We start from the raw sequence: 14,007 nt of genomic DNA on the forward strand, positions 1-14,007 counted from the left end.
AAGAAAGTGGTGGCAAAGGAGAAGCTCAATGGGGCTTGTGTGTGCCCAGACAGGAGAATCTGGTTTAGGAAGAGAGGTGGGCTGAGTCTAAGGATGCCAGCAGTTTGATGGTTAGGCAACAGTGAGAAAAAAATGTTTTGACTTTAAACTTCAGTGGAGAGCAATAAAGACAAAACCTTCCTTCCATAGGAACCAAGGGAATGGAGGAAAATTGCCATGGTTTTAGAGGGTAGAAGTAATAATAATGAACACTTAAAGAGCACTTACTGGCACTTCCCTGGTGGCGGCGTGGTTAAGAATCCGCCTGCCAATGCAGGGGACACGGGTTCGAGCCCTGGTCCAGGAAGATCCCACATCCCGCGGAGCAACTAAGTCTGTGCGCCCCAACTACTGAGCCTGTGTTCTGGAGCCCACAAGCCACAACTACTGAGCCTGCGCACCTAGAGCCCGTGCTCCGCAGCAAGAGAAGCCACCACAATGAGAAGCCTGTGCGCTGCAACTAGAGAAAGCCCACAGCAATAATGACCCAACGCAGCCAAAAAGAAGTAAATAAATAATAGATTAAAAAAAAAGAAAGAGCACTTACTGTATGTGCCAGTCACTGTTCTAAGTGTTTTACGCATATGGCATGTTTAATCCTTTGACATTTGATGGAATAAGCACAAGTATTATCCCCATGTTACAATGGATGAAACTGATGCCCGTAGAGTCTTAACGTGCTCAAGGCCCTAAGGCTGGTAAGTGGAGAGCTGAGAGTCCAACTGGCTCTGACCAGTAGGTCAGAGCTCTTAACCAGTAGGTCAAACTGTCTGTAATTTAGGAAAGAAGGCAGAATGACCCAAAGGATTGGATTACAGGAGACACTGGCCAACTTGGAAGAAAATGTAGATCTTGGAAGAAATTAAATTATGCTCTAAAATGTGTTTATTGATTCATTCGTTCATTCATTTATCATTAAATATTATGTAGTGCCTTCTAAGTGCCAGGTGTTAGACTAGGCTCTCAGATGATAAGAAGACAAGTCCCACTCCCTCCCCTCAGATAATGTTCATGTTAATTTAATACAAGGCAGCAGTTGCTAGATGCTATAAGAAGGTCAACTGGACATAGGTCAGGAGCATCCACTGGGAAGAGCTTCCTTCTGCCTTCTAGGGCACTGATGACTCGAAGCCTTCTTAAAGAGTGTGGTATTTTTCTGTGAGGTGAATAAAATTGATCCCAGGTGAAAATATGAAACTGTAGTTAAATTCAGTATGTTAGTACATACCTTTACCTCTTTCTAAACAGAATTGAGAGGTCTCATTTGATGAGTTTACATATAGTTGCATATAGTTTGCTCTTGAGGATTTCCAAACCACAGAAGAGCAGGATGTCCAATTTGTAAAGAGCACTGGCAGGAGTGGGTTCCAGGGTAACAATGGAGAGCACTTTACAAGAAGGAAAGGGTTTGAGAAAGCCTGGGAGATCCATCTTTATAGGAAGAAGTTCCCATGATGCCTCAGGTGATGACTGTGCGAAGTTCCTGAGATATGTTGAGGGCCTGTCTGTAACTAATACATGATTTTTAACTATGGGGCAAGCATGTTGCTAGTGCTTTACAAGTATTAACTTATTTATTCCTCGTAATAACTCTAAAAAGTAGGTACTATTCTGTTTTTTAGGTGAAGAAATAGCACGGAGAGGTCAAGCAATTTGCCCAAGGTCATACAGCTAAGGAATTAACGGAGCTGGAATTGAACACAGGGAGTTTGGTGCAAGTGTCAATGCTCTCAATCATTATGCATTGCTGATTAGTCATATTTTACTTTATGGGTCTCATTTTAAGCCATAAAGGTAGTCTGTTAGATGCAAGGGCATTCTTAAGTTTAGCTTGAGGCTAATGTCAGACACCCCCTCCCCATGAAACTTCTGGTCATACACTGTTCTAAAAGGGAGGATAACCTACTTTGCACATCATGCTTTATTTCTCAGGGCTGACTGGGAACCTTCCATAGTAAGTGGATAATTAATAGAAAAAAGAAACAAAAATCGTAGCGTTTAGCTACTCGTTAACTCGGTTGAAAAGTTTGTTTGCTTAAGAATGTGGAATTTGATGGTGACTTTATCAGGTTTCTCTATTTTAAAAACAGTTATTTTAGAATATTATCCCTCAAAAATGGGTCTGAAAAATTTAACTTTTCATCATCTTTCAGAGAATAACATTTCCTCCACACGTTAGAGTTCACAAAGAATTATATTTGTCATAATGTAAATTATTTAACCTTCTCAGCTATCCTATGTGATTGCTCTTAATCTCTTTTAAGGTTAGAGGAGATTTAATTTAATATCTTATGAAGAATAATGGCTTGTTCAAAGCTAGTTCTAATTTTAGAATCTGGGCTTAAAAGCAAGAGAGAACAAGCTCCCACAGACTCAAATATACCAAGACATGGACAGATGTGACCTGAACCTACCAGGAAAGTACTCTGAACTCTTTATGAGATACTAAAGAACTGTCATCACTTCCCTAATAGGTTTGCTTTATCCTAGTATCATTTTCTTTTGAAATAATTACTGTTGAGAAGTACTCTCAAGTATTTTACTGTATAGCTTACTAAATATATGGACTTTAAAAAACAAATTTAGCAAACTTCTATAGAGAGTAAATGAAATAGGAAGTGGGTGAAGTGATTCTGAAAGTCTTTTTTTTTTTTTTGTGGTACGCGGGCCTCTCACTGTTGTGGCCTCTCTCGTTGCGGAGCACAGGCTCCGGACGCGCAGGCTCAGCGGCCATGGCTCACGGGCCTAGCTGCCCCGCAGCATGTGGGATCTTCTCGGACCAGGGCACGAACCCGTGTCCCCTGCATCGGCAGGCGGACTCTCAACCACTGCACCGCCAGGGAAGCCCTGAAAGTCTTAAGAATTGTATTCAGTAATGAAGTCATGGAATCCCTAGATTCTAGGATCAGAAGGGGTCTTTGTGGTCATCCAGTTCAGTTTATTTATTTATTTTATTTATTCCTTGTTTTTGAATTTTGCTTCTAAAATATCTCTGGCAAGTGCTCATCCAGCCAATCCAAGCCATTCAGAAAATTGGGAAGGATTGGAAGAAACAAGAAAATTGATCACGTTGACAGATTTTGCCTGTTTCTTTCAGAGAAGTTTAGGTCTGATTTGCCCTGCTTGGGAGCCCTGCCCAGCCAAGCTGCTATTGCCTCTCCCGATCCTTGACATCTTCTCTCCCCACATACCCTGGATATATCTCAGTCTTGGTGTTGTATTCTCACGATCTCTTCACCTGTCTGTCTTCCTCTGGACTGTGGTGAGCACACTCGGGAAAGATAGGCTGCATCTTACTCATGTTTCTGTTGCCAGTAATTGGCATGGTGCCTGGCGCATCATAGGGCTTAATTTATGTTGTTTGAATAAATGAAAAACATGCACAGGAAACATAGTTACTGTCCTAAGCTAGCTTAATGTGTGCCTTAGCTTTGATCACCTTAGATCTGAAAGCCTGAGGATTGATGTGACCCTTCAGACTTCTAAGATACTCTGAGTTCCTTGTACTGTCACATGAAGCTCTTTCTAGATAAGATTTGAAACTCAAGACTTGGTCAGGTTCATCCTGTATAAAAGTTCAAATCACATTTTTTTGGTGTGTGGTAAAAAACATAATATTTACCATTTTAGCCATTTTAAAGCGTACAGTTCAGTGACATTTGTAGATTCACAATGTAGTGCAACCATCACCACTGTTTTGTTCCAGAACATTTTCGTCCCTCCAAAAACAAACTCCATACCAAATAGCAGTCAGTCCCAGCCCTGGAAACTACTTTCTGTCTCTGTGGATTTGCCTGCTCTGGACATTTCATATACATGTAATCATACAACATGTGGCATTTTGTGTCTGGCTTTTTTCACTTCACATAACGTTTTCAAGGTTCACCTATGTTGTAGTATGTGTCAGTGCTGTTCTCTTTTTATTGTTGAATAATATTCCATTGTATGGATATACCACATTTTGCTTATTTCAGATCATATTTTTATAGAGAGATTTGTCATTGTGAGTCAGATTTCTTATTTCTGGCCAAATATCATGAATGGCAGAGAATCTTCATTATTATCTACAAGATTCTGGTAATTTTGGAATATTTAAATTTATAATCTAAGCCTGAATTTTGTAATGCAACACCCCCACCCCTTCTGCTTTTCCCATTTTGGCTCAATTTACTGCTTATTAATGGTATTTTCAAAGGACGAGTCAAAGACAGAATGGTAGACTATAGTAGTTTTGCTGCAGTTGAGAAGTAGAAGACTAGTAGCTGTTGACTTAATAGGCATTTGGGTCTTCCTTGAATTATGAAATAGAGCTTAAGCTTTCTGATTTTGATATCTTTTAGGACCTTCCAGACTTTGGTCAGGATTAGAACATTTCTTTAGAGATGTATTATGGAAGAGTAGCTTGTACTTTTCTCTATTTGCATGGGAAACTAAGCCTTTGTAGTACTTTCAAACTGTTTAAATACAAGCACTCCAGCTCTGCCTTGCATGTTTAACATACTGAGTAAAATTCGGAGATTATAAGCTTTTTTATAAGTCATTTTACGTATAAAAAAATGAGACTGTATAAAAAGTTAAGACAATATTTACGAATATTAAGGCAGAACCTCATATTTCCTAATGTCAAATAGGGAAAGCAGTTTTAATTATTCACTTAGAAATGGACTGATATCGTTCCCCTTTCCGTTGCTCTGCACATTCACTAATTCCCAGTATTATGACTTGATTCACCAGGGTTTAAATTTGCTGACTATGTGTATGGTGTTGACAGAATTACAGTATCTTCATTATTGGGAAACGAATGACTGTGTATAAGTTATATGACTTGAAAATCAAATGGTTTGTGTTTGAATTTTATTGATTGATTGATTGATTGATTGCCTGCATTGGGTCTTCGTTGTTGTGCGCGGGCTTTCTCTAGTTGTGGCGAGCGGGGGCTGCTCTTCGTTGTGGTGTGCAAGCTTCTCATTGCGGTGGCTTCTCTTGTTGCAGAGCACGGGCTCTAGGTGCGTGGGCTTCAGTAGTTGTGGCACGTGGGCTCAGTAGTTGTGGCTTGTGGGCTCTAGAGCACAGGCTCAGGAGTTGTGGTGCACAGGCTTAGTTGCTCCACGGCATGTGGGATCTTCCCGGACCAGGGCTCAAACACATGTCCCCTGCGTTGGCAGGCGGATTCTTAACCACTGTACCACCAGGGAAGTCCTGGTTTGTGTTAGAATTTGCACTTGTTTCATTCTGAGGTGAAATCTATTCCTCGTCCCTGCTATGACACTCAATTCTGATTTACTTGTAAATAAATGTCAAGAGGTTCATTCTTGATCTAAATAGGAATGTTGTTCAGACTTCTTACAACTTAGTCTTTTGCTTCTTTCTTTTTTTTTTTAATTTTCCTTTTTCCTTCAGGTTATTAATTAAGTGCTGAAAGGTTTTTAAGGGTATAATGTAACTATAATGAATTTGTTACCAGGTGTCCACCTCTTTACTGTAGCTTTGTCCCTTTCCAGTTGGAACAAATGTATTGAACTACTTTTAATGCTGCCTGAAGAAAATAGGAAATTTAAACCCTTCAGTACTGGCTTTAGGAAGATATGATCCCATCTTAGACACTTATCAGCTACAGCATGCCAAGTTCTGTATGCATATTTTGGCAACTTTCCCTCTGCTTTCTGTGATCATAGCTCTTACCCTGAAAACTCATTGCAGGGCTTAGGGAGAACTGATTCTGAGGAGGAAAACAGGCAACAGTACTGAACTCTAATGTAAACACTGCAAAATGCATTTGCTCTATTGTGCATTAGGCTGTTCTGACACAGTTCATTGCCTGAATTAAAAGCATTTAAAATTCTATGCCTCTAAGAGATAATAGAACATCTGATCGAAGAAAATAATGCTTTTTCAGGAAAAATGTTCCCAAAACACAGACAGGTAACATGTTCTCCCACCTTTGACCTCTGGCTTATTTGTTCTCCCTTTCTCCAGATAGGCCATGTAATGTTGAAACTATAGTTCCTCTAAAAACATTTCCACTTAAAATTATAACCTGGCTGGATGAGACCAGAATACTCTTAGGGGACTGGTACTGTGAATTTCAGGAGTTGTTTTTGTTAGAGCTTTCAAAGGAAACCAGACTTCACATTATTCCCAATTCTACTGTGATCAGAACTTAGTTTCCTTAGAGAGTGATTTGGTCTAATCCACATATCAACTGGGAGGCCCTGGAGCTCAAGGAACGATTGGCTCACACCTCTGCTAATTCTGTGGCATGAGGAAATCCAGAGGAGGGTATATTTCTGCAGATTGCCAGAGCCTTAGCATTCTTGTGGCCCTCTCCACTTCCTGGGTTTATAACTCTAGATGTTACATGGCTGAGATACACTTGATTCACTTGGATTTGAAATGCAACCAACACTATCTTGAGTTCCATAGTGCCTTCGTTCATGAGAACAGTAAGCATTATTAGAGCTTTTGTAGAGGAGATAGAGGGGAACTCACATCAAAGCAATTCAGACAACTTTAGCTGCCCTGTAGACATCACTATTCATAAAAATACTTGTTGACCCATCCCTGTGGAGTTTCACTGACCTCTCGGCTTGTGCTGGCCTCCTGTCGTCTTGCTTACAACTCAGTCCCCTTCCGTTCTTCTTTGTCTTTCCCTCTTTTCCAGAAGCAAAATAGTTCCTGCCTCTTACTTCTGTAGAGCAGCTCCCCATCAACCCCTATGCCCTATGGCCAACACCCAAGATTAAGAGTGGGGTGGGAAGGTAGGGAGAAAGGAAGAGTCAGACATTCATTCTGTTCTTATGAATAGAATATGAATATTCTTATGAATGAGAGATGTTCATTCTATTCTTAGCATTGCCACTTTCTAGCCATATACCTTTGGATAAATTATTTATCTCTAAGCACCAATTTCTTCATCTTTAAAATGGGAATAACTAGATAATTATGCAAAGCATCTCGATGAGAGTATTGAGTCTTAATCCAGTAGATGGACCCATGGGTCTGCTTATTGTCTTTCTTTGGGAGATGATGGCTGTCACTACTGTTAGCACCACTATTCCTACTAACAACAACAATTCCAAGTGTAGTGTTTTTGAACATCCATATCTCAGTAATTACTCCTCTCTAGATTTCTCTTTTGTTCTAGAAAGCTAACACTGTGTGCCCATTCAGAATTCCTTACCAGCTAAAGGTTAATGTACTAGCCCAGGGGAATCCAAATGCCATCTTTTGACGCTTAGAGCATCAAATTAAATTTAATCACTACCTGAACACTGGTGCATTTGCTAACTTTAAGATGGTGCATAGGCAGCAATCTTTATCGAGATCCGTAACTACAACTGGCAGATGGAAATGATTAATCCAGTACTCAGATCATGTGGGAATTGGGTTCTTGCTATGCCTACCTTTTAAATTAGCTTCTACTGGTCACCCCATGATTCTCTTTATTACACAGTTCTGTTTACCGTAGTACTGACAAGCAGGCCATCCTGACATCCTATTATTATAGACGTATACATGTCAAAGGACTGGCTCACTAAACAGGTAGCAAAAATAATTTCAAGCCCATTGTAAAAAGTAGACATTGAGAGGAAATAAATTGACACGGTACATATTATATGGAGCTTTGATTATCTGTTAGTGTTTGAAACAATAATAAAAGTGTTTGGAATCGATCTGTTTATTAAGTGTGACAAAGGAGTATGAAAAAATAAAAGCACACTTTTCTTTCACATTGGTCAATTTGCCATTATTGAGTTCCTTCAATTTGTCTAGAAGTTCAGTTTCTAACACACTTCATTGCCTGAATGAAAAGCATTTAAAATTCTATGCCTGTAAAAGATAGTAGAATATTTGGTCAAAATTTTATCTTTGGTATCTACCCCTGAGAAGGTAAACATGCTCCAAAGTTTTCTTCACGTTTCACATATTTGTATTTGCATAACTGTAAAAGATACTAAATAAAAACATTCTGTTTTCTTTGTTTGCCTAGTGTGATTCCCCTAAATGGCATAGGTGGCGCTCTGCCCTGGCCTATACACACAACAGAGGATGATAATCAGGGCGGTTATTCTCACAAAGCCTGGGCGTGGCCTCAGAATTCTGTCCGACACACGTTCCAGGCAGCCCCTACCATTTGTTTTGGAAGCACGAGTTGGAATCTGTTGGCTTTTCTTAACTGTGTTTTAAAGTTCAAGTAGAACTGGATAGTGAAGTTAATGTTCTCCTTACTAGATGCATCCCCCCATCACTTTATGGCCAGGAAAGTGCAACCATATGACTCTGTAACCATTACTTGAGTCACATTTCATGAATAACTGTTATTGGTGCTTCCTTTTATTCATCTTTCAGAAAACTTGTTGCCTGCTTACTAGATGTCTAGCCCTGTGCTAGGCCCAAGGATGCAGAAATGAGTGTGACTTAGTTTCTGCCCTTGAAGAATGCCCTGAGGATTTCACAATGTAAGGTGGGGAGTCAATGGCAAACATCTGACCAGATCATTGCCGTGCCATGTGAAGGTAGAAACAGGAGTGTGGTCTGTGGGAGCGGCGCTGGACCCAAGTCTGCCTGCAGGACAGGAAAGATTTCCCTGGAGGCTGCATTTGGAGCTGGACACACATGTCAGTCCAGCGGCTGGCGGGAGGGTGCTGCAGGCTACCGTCCTGAAGGGCTGTGGTGTGTTACTGACACAGACAGTCCCGTTTTCAGATGGCAGATGCTTAATGCTCCAGGACAATGGGAAAGTGCTTGTCGGTGTTCCCAGACTTGCCATTAGCAGCATCTCAGAACATACCCACACCTGGGGTCTCCCCTTCCTCAGCCTCCCTTCCCCATAGTGACTGAGCAGTGGGCTACTCTGGAAGGCAGGGCCAGGGTCCCTGGAATCCCCTTGCAACTCTCCCAGGACTCCTTTAGAGGGTCATGACCTGTAGTTTCAGAAATACTCTTCTGTTTACATGAGCTCTTGTCCCTCAACCCCCAACCCAAATTTAGTTCCGAGTATTTTTCCAGGGCATTCAAAATATAGAGCAGAGAGGGCAGACTTATTTCTGCATTATATTTCAGTCTTTCATTTTAGGGCTTTCCCCCCCTATTTTATGGTTTTATTAGATTATTTTCAGAGGTTCCCAGGGAATCCTCAATCCTGTCCTTGTTGAGGGGAGGAGGAATTAGTTTTGGAATTGACCGGCTTTGTCGCTCTCATCATGTTAAGTGTTTCAAGAAAAAACCACTGGGCAGGAACTTGATATCATTTGTCATAGCAGTGAAGTCTTTGACCTTAGTGCTGCTGAGACCAGGGTGAATGGTCAGCTGACTTCCCGGTTAGCGTAGAGACACTTAGGGGGGCTGAGATTCCTTGAATTTGATGCTAACTGATGTTCTAGAAATTCAGAGAAATGTAAAAATAAAATCATAAGGAAATTTTTTAAAGTTCCGAATCCACCCCTCTAAGAATATTTTAAGGGAATCTTTTTATACCAATTCCCAGATGGCAAAAGACAAGCAGTGGTAAATAAAATGTCAGCTGTAGGGGTTCCTCAGACTGGAATACACTTTAAAACACTGCAAAGCAACTAACTACTGTTCCCCACTCCCAGCAATTGGTTGTGTATTTCAGATGCATCTGGGCCAGATTTGAGTTCCTAAAAGTCCTTTTGCCCAAATGTAAGTGAAATTTGAGTTCTGCTGTGGTTACCCTAGTGTCCTGAAGTAGGTTCATGTCTCACTGTTCGGCTGTGTAAATCATGAGTGCTACGGGACCCAGATTTAGGATGTTTTCAGTTACTGTTGCTAAATGGATGTCTGCTTACCTCTGAAGAGGGCATAGATATGACTATACACACACCAGGGTGGGAGTTTATGGGTCTTGTTTATAGACACAGTGCTGGAGTGCTTCTCTTATCTGTCTTCATGTAAACTGATTATTGGATCATCCATTTCAGAGCAATATTTGGTCTGGTTTTAGAGAACAGGAGTCCCTCTGGTAGTGTTTTGGATGACTTCACCGTTTCATGGGTCCATAGGGGCTCTTACAAGAATCAGAAATGTTGAGCTGGAACTTCACTGACACGTTAGCAAAATTAGACAACTGTTAGACTCTCGTATCAGTTGTTTCGCTCGCTTTTATTTTGCTTGTTTTAACAAACCCCAGGAGTAGGGGATCTAACTAATAAGAAAATTTTGAAGTCACTGTGGTAGAAATATCTTGCATCTCTACCATGAATCCTGGGAAATTCAAAACAATTTTCATATGGCATCTTTCCATCAAGAGAGTAGGGTGTTTTTTTTTTCTTTTCTTTTCTGTAAGAAAGTACATAATTCATTTAGATAAAGTGATTTACCGAGTTTGCTACAATGTATAGTTTTTGCTTATCAAAGATAATCTTTGGAGAGCTGAGAGTCTTCACCCAAACAAGGGTCCAGAGAAAACTCTCCCTGTTGTTTTCTGGTGATAATGTGGGCAGGGACATGCTTCCTAAATGGAAGATAGGAAGGTTGTCTTTCCACTCAGAGGCTTTATGCACCTGAGAGTTGGCCTTGACTTTCGTTACAACTGTGTTCAGATTCCCCAGAAGAGTACTCAAAAAAGATTTACTTTGAATTTCTTTGTAAAATAGGAGAACTACATTAATTGGATCTAGTACTTTATTGAAGTGCACAGATAGCCTCAGAAGAGCTAATATAAATAGATGTCATGGAACAGATTAGACCAATTAGCTTTTCTTTATTTGGGGGAGGGGTCAGCAGTGCATGAGGAACAGTGTCCACATCTGGGATGTGACAGATCACATTTACTTGTATTTTCTCACGACATTAGGAAGACTGAACATTCAGCACTGTTTGAGACAAACATGGTCAAAGCCGGAATTCTTGGACAGGACTTTATGGACCACTATATGGTCAAAGTATGGTTTCAAGAAGTCACTGAAACCCCAGAAACTGCATGTGAAAATTTTTTAGTTCTGAGTTATCATCTATTATGTTCTTTCCCCGAGGGGATGATATCTTAAGACTAGAGGTGTAATTTCTAGTTTAATTACAGGGAGTAATTTTGTTTCTGATTCTGTCATTAGAATTTGCCTACTCTTCTATAATGGATTCTTTAACCTGGGTTAATGGTTACTTAACCTGGGGTTTATGGCCCCTGCAATGGATGTATTTCCCTGACATGGTCAGAAAGTTTTATGTGCATATGGGGTTTTTTGGTGTGTTTGGGGTGTGGCGTTCATAACTCGCCTCAAATTCTCAAGTGCTCTGTGACTCCCAAAGTTTAAGAAAGAAGCCACTAATTTAGAGACTAGTCACTGTTCCCTCATTTGAGATGCAATCCCTTTCGCTCCATTAGCTTCACAGCTATGTGGGTTCAGTTTTGTCCGTGGACTAAATGATGACCCTTATTTTTATGTGTAAATTTGACATAGGGTTGAGAGTCAACTCTTTAAACTATTGTTTGGATTTCCAAGTTGGAAATTACTGAATACTATTTGTATCACTTCTCCACGGACTATTTCTTTGCTACAGTCTGTCTCACCTCTGGTCTTCAGACCACGATCACTGGACAGTTTACCCAGGGGAAAAAAGCATTAGCAGAACGCTCTTACCTTTGTAACTATAGTCTATCCTGATCTGTAATTGGCTCTAAAGAGGATTTTCTGTATTTTTTCCTTCTTTTTTTTCTTCTTCTTCTCTTCTTTTTTTTTCCCCCCCACTTCTTCTTTTTTTCAGCCTGAGGGAAATTAGGCACCTTAGCCAGGAATTCTTTAAGAGCTATTACGGGTATGTTCTCCCCACATTTCCCGGAGCTTTTCTACCTTCGTTCTTTTGTTGGTTGTTTTTGGTTGTCCTCTAGTTTCCCTTCAGCAAGATTTATTCAAGTGGAGGAAGGTTGCTGAGGGATTAGGTGAGCAGGTGCTTGGAGGACTCTCTGTTCCTGCCAAATGATCTTTTTAAAAAAGTATTGAGTATTTTTCTTTTAATTTCCCAATCGTCGTGTCAATTCTTCTTTGCCAAATGGTTTTTGGGGCTTTGCCTGGGCCCCATGTGCCAGAGTCGGGGATTCATCTTGGCCAGACACTGCCACATATTGAAGAGGGAGCCGATTCCAGGAAAGCTCAGAGAGCCATGGCTCCTAGAAATCTTTCCTTGATGGTATGAGCCAGGCCTCAACACTTTTGACCATCTGGAAAATTTTGGACTTGAGCACCGATATGTGTCTCATACATATTTTTCTTTTCATTTCTTAAGGTTTTTTAAAAATTCTTGTTCATTTGAGATATATATTTATTACTATTTTATCTGTGAGCTCCAAGAAGAATCATATGCCTGAGGGCTGCAAAGAAAATCATCCAAAAAAGAGTTGATGTGCCCTCTGTGGGTATACATTGCTCTTCTTTGTGCTCAATAAACAGTTTTGGAATGAATAAATCTGGAAACTTTTCACATACTATAAGTGACAGAGTGTTTCTTTGCAATTTTCAAGTACTCTTGGACAAGTAATGATTTCATCTCTCCTTTCTTCACTCTCCATAGTTTGTGCTTTCTGAAGTGTGCCTCTCTCTGTTTAGTTAATGCTGCAGTATGGATCTCTGCCCCTACTCTGTTTCTACAGCCTCTCCTGTTTATAGTGGCGATCAGTCTGATTATTTCTAGATGTGGACAGCATCTCCAAAATGCTGTAGATTCTGTACAATAAAAGAACATGTTAATTTGCTGTAGCTGTACTTGACATCATTGTTCATTAGTACTCTGCTTTTAGTACTATGCTTATGCCAGTATTAAAATGATCCTATGCTTATGCCAGTATTAAAATGGCTCCTAGCTCACGACAGTTGGAGTCTTGCTCATGTGTTTTTTCACTTTTTGGTAAATTAGCTAACTAAATTCCTTTGAGCCTATTAATCAGATCTTAAAAAAACTTTTTAGATAACATAAATTTATGAATTTGTTGTGATAAATCCATCATTAAAAAATTATCTACTCTATATCAAGCAGAGTATTAAACGTAAGACATATCTTTGCCTACAGTGTATTTGCAGTCTATTTTGAAAATTAAGACACATACACTCAGTAGCAAGTGAATGAGATAGTATGATATACCATAGTGCTAATTATTCATAGAATAAAGTACTTTTGTGGCCTTGAAAAGTAGAGACAAACATCCAGTTGGCATTTACTGAGTGCCTATCGTGTGCTAAGGCATGGATATAAAAAGTTAAGTTTAGTGCCTTATTATCAGTGACTTGAGAGTACACTGTAGTAAGTGACACTGGTGTCATAAGCAGTCTCTACAATGAAAGGCAGAGATACATTGTGATCAGAGTGAGTCAACAGCCACTGGGAAGATATCAAGTAAAGTAATCCAGCTTTGAATGCTCTACCCCTGATGATTGTATAGATTCAGATCATAGATCTAGACCATTTAATCCTCATAAGGATTATGGCTGAGATGTACGATTATTCCCAGTGTATCACTCAGTCTGTGTCTTTTTTAGCTAAAGTCCTTTTTTGTTCTTTCCCTCTCTTATCACTCTATGGTGCTCTTTGGTGAGTTCAGTTTGTTTAAATACGTGATTCTTGGGTTGCCTCACCCCTCTGTACAGAAAGCCAGTGTGAGACATGCTTATATGAAAGCATCTGTTCAGTATTTCTTTATTCATCCAATTGCTTTTATATGTTTGTGTTGACTGACCTTGGGTGATGTGCTCTGGGAGGATGTTGCTGAACCCACTGTTTCCAGATATCCTCACAGGTGCTTTTGGATGATGCTAATGATGACAGTGTAACCTACAGTAGTCCTTGATCTGCTATCAAAACTGGCCACAGTTTTCCTATCCAGACTCATGGTTTTCTTCCCTGTTTTTTCTTTTTTTGGATTGGGACTGTGTACAATCAGTTTTTATTCTGTGTGTTCTCTATGCTTCATTTCTTTGGAAAATCCCTTCGAGCTAATAGCTGGGATGATGAAAGCAC

At 40.1% G+C, this 14,007-nt stretch overlaps 1 protein-coding gene across 7 annotated transcripts in view; it reads left to right on the forward strand.

Moving 5' to 3' along the window:
- Positions 1-14,007, forward strand: part of TGFBR3 (transforming growth factor beta receptor 3) — a 200,822-nt gene that overhangs the window by 107,687 nt on the left and 79,128 nt on the right. The window lies entirely within an intron of this gene.

This window comes from Mesoplodon bidens (assembly GCF_964165515.1).
Source record: "Mesoplodon bidens genome assembly, chromosome: 2".
In the NCBI taxonomy this organism is placed as follows: Eukaryota; Metazoa; Chordata; class Mammalia; order Artiodactyla; family Ziphiidae; genus Mesoplodon; species Mesoplodon bidens.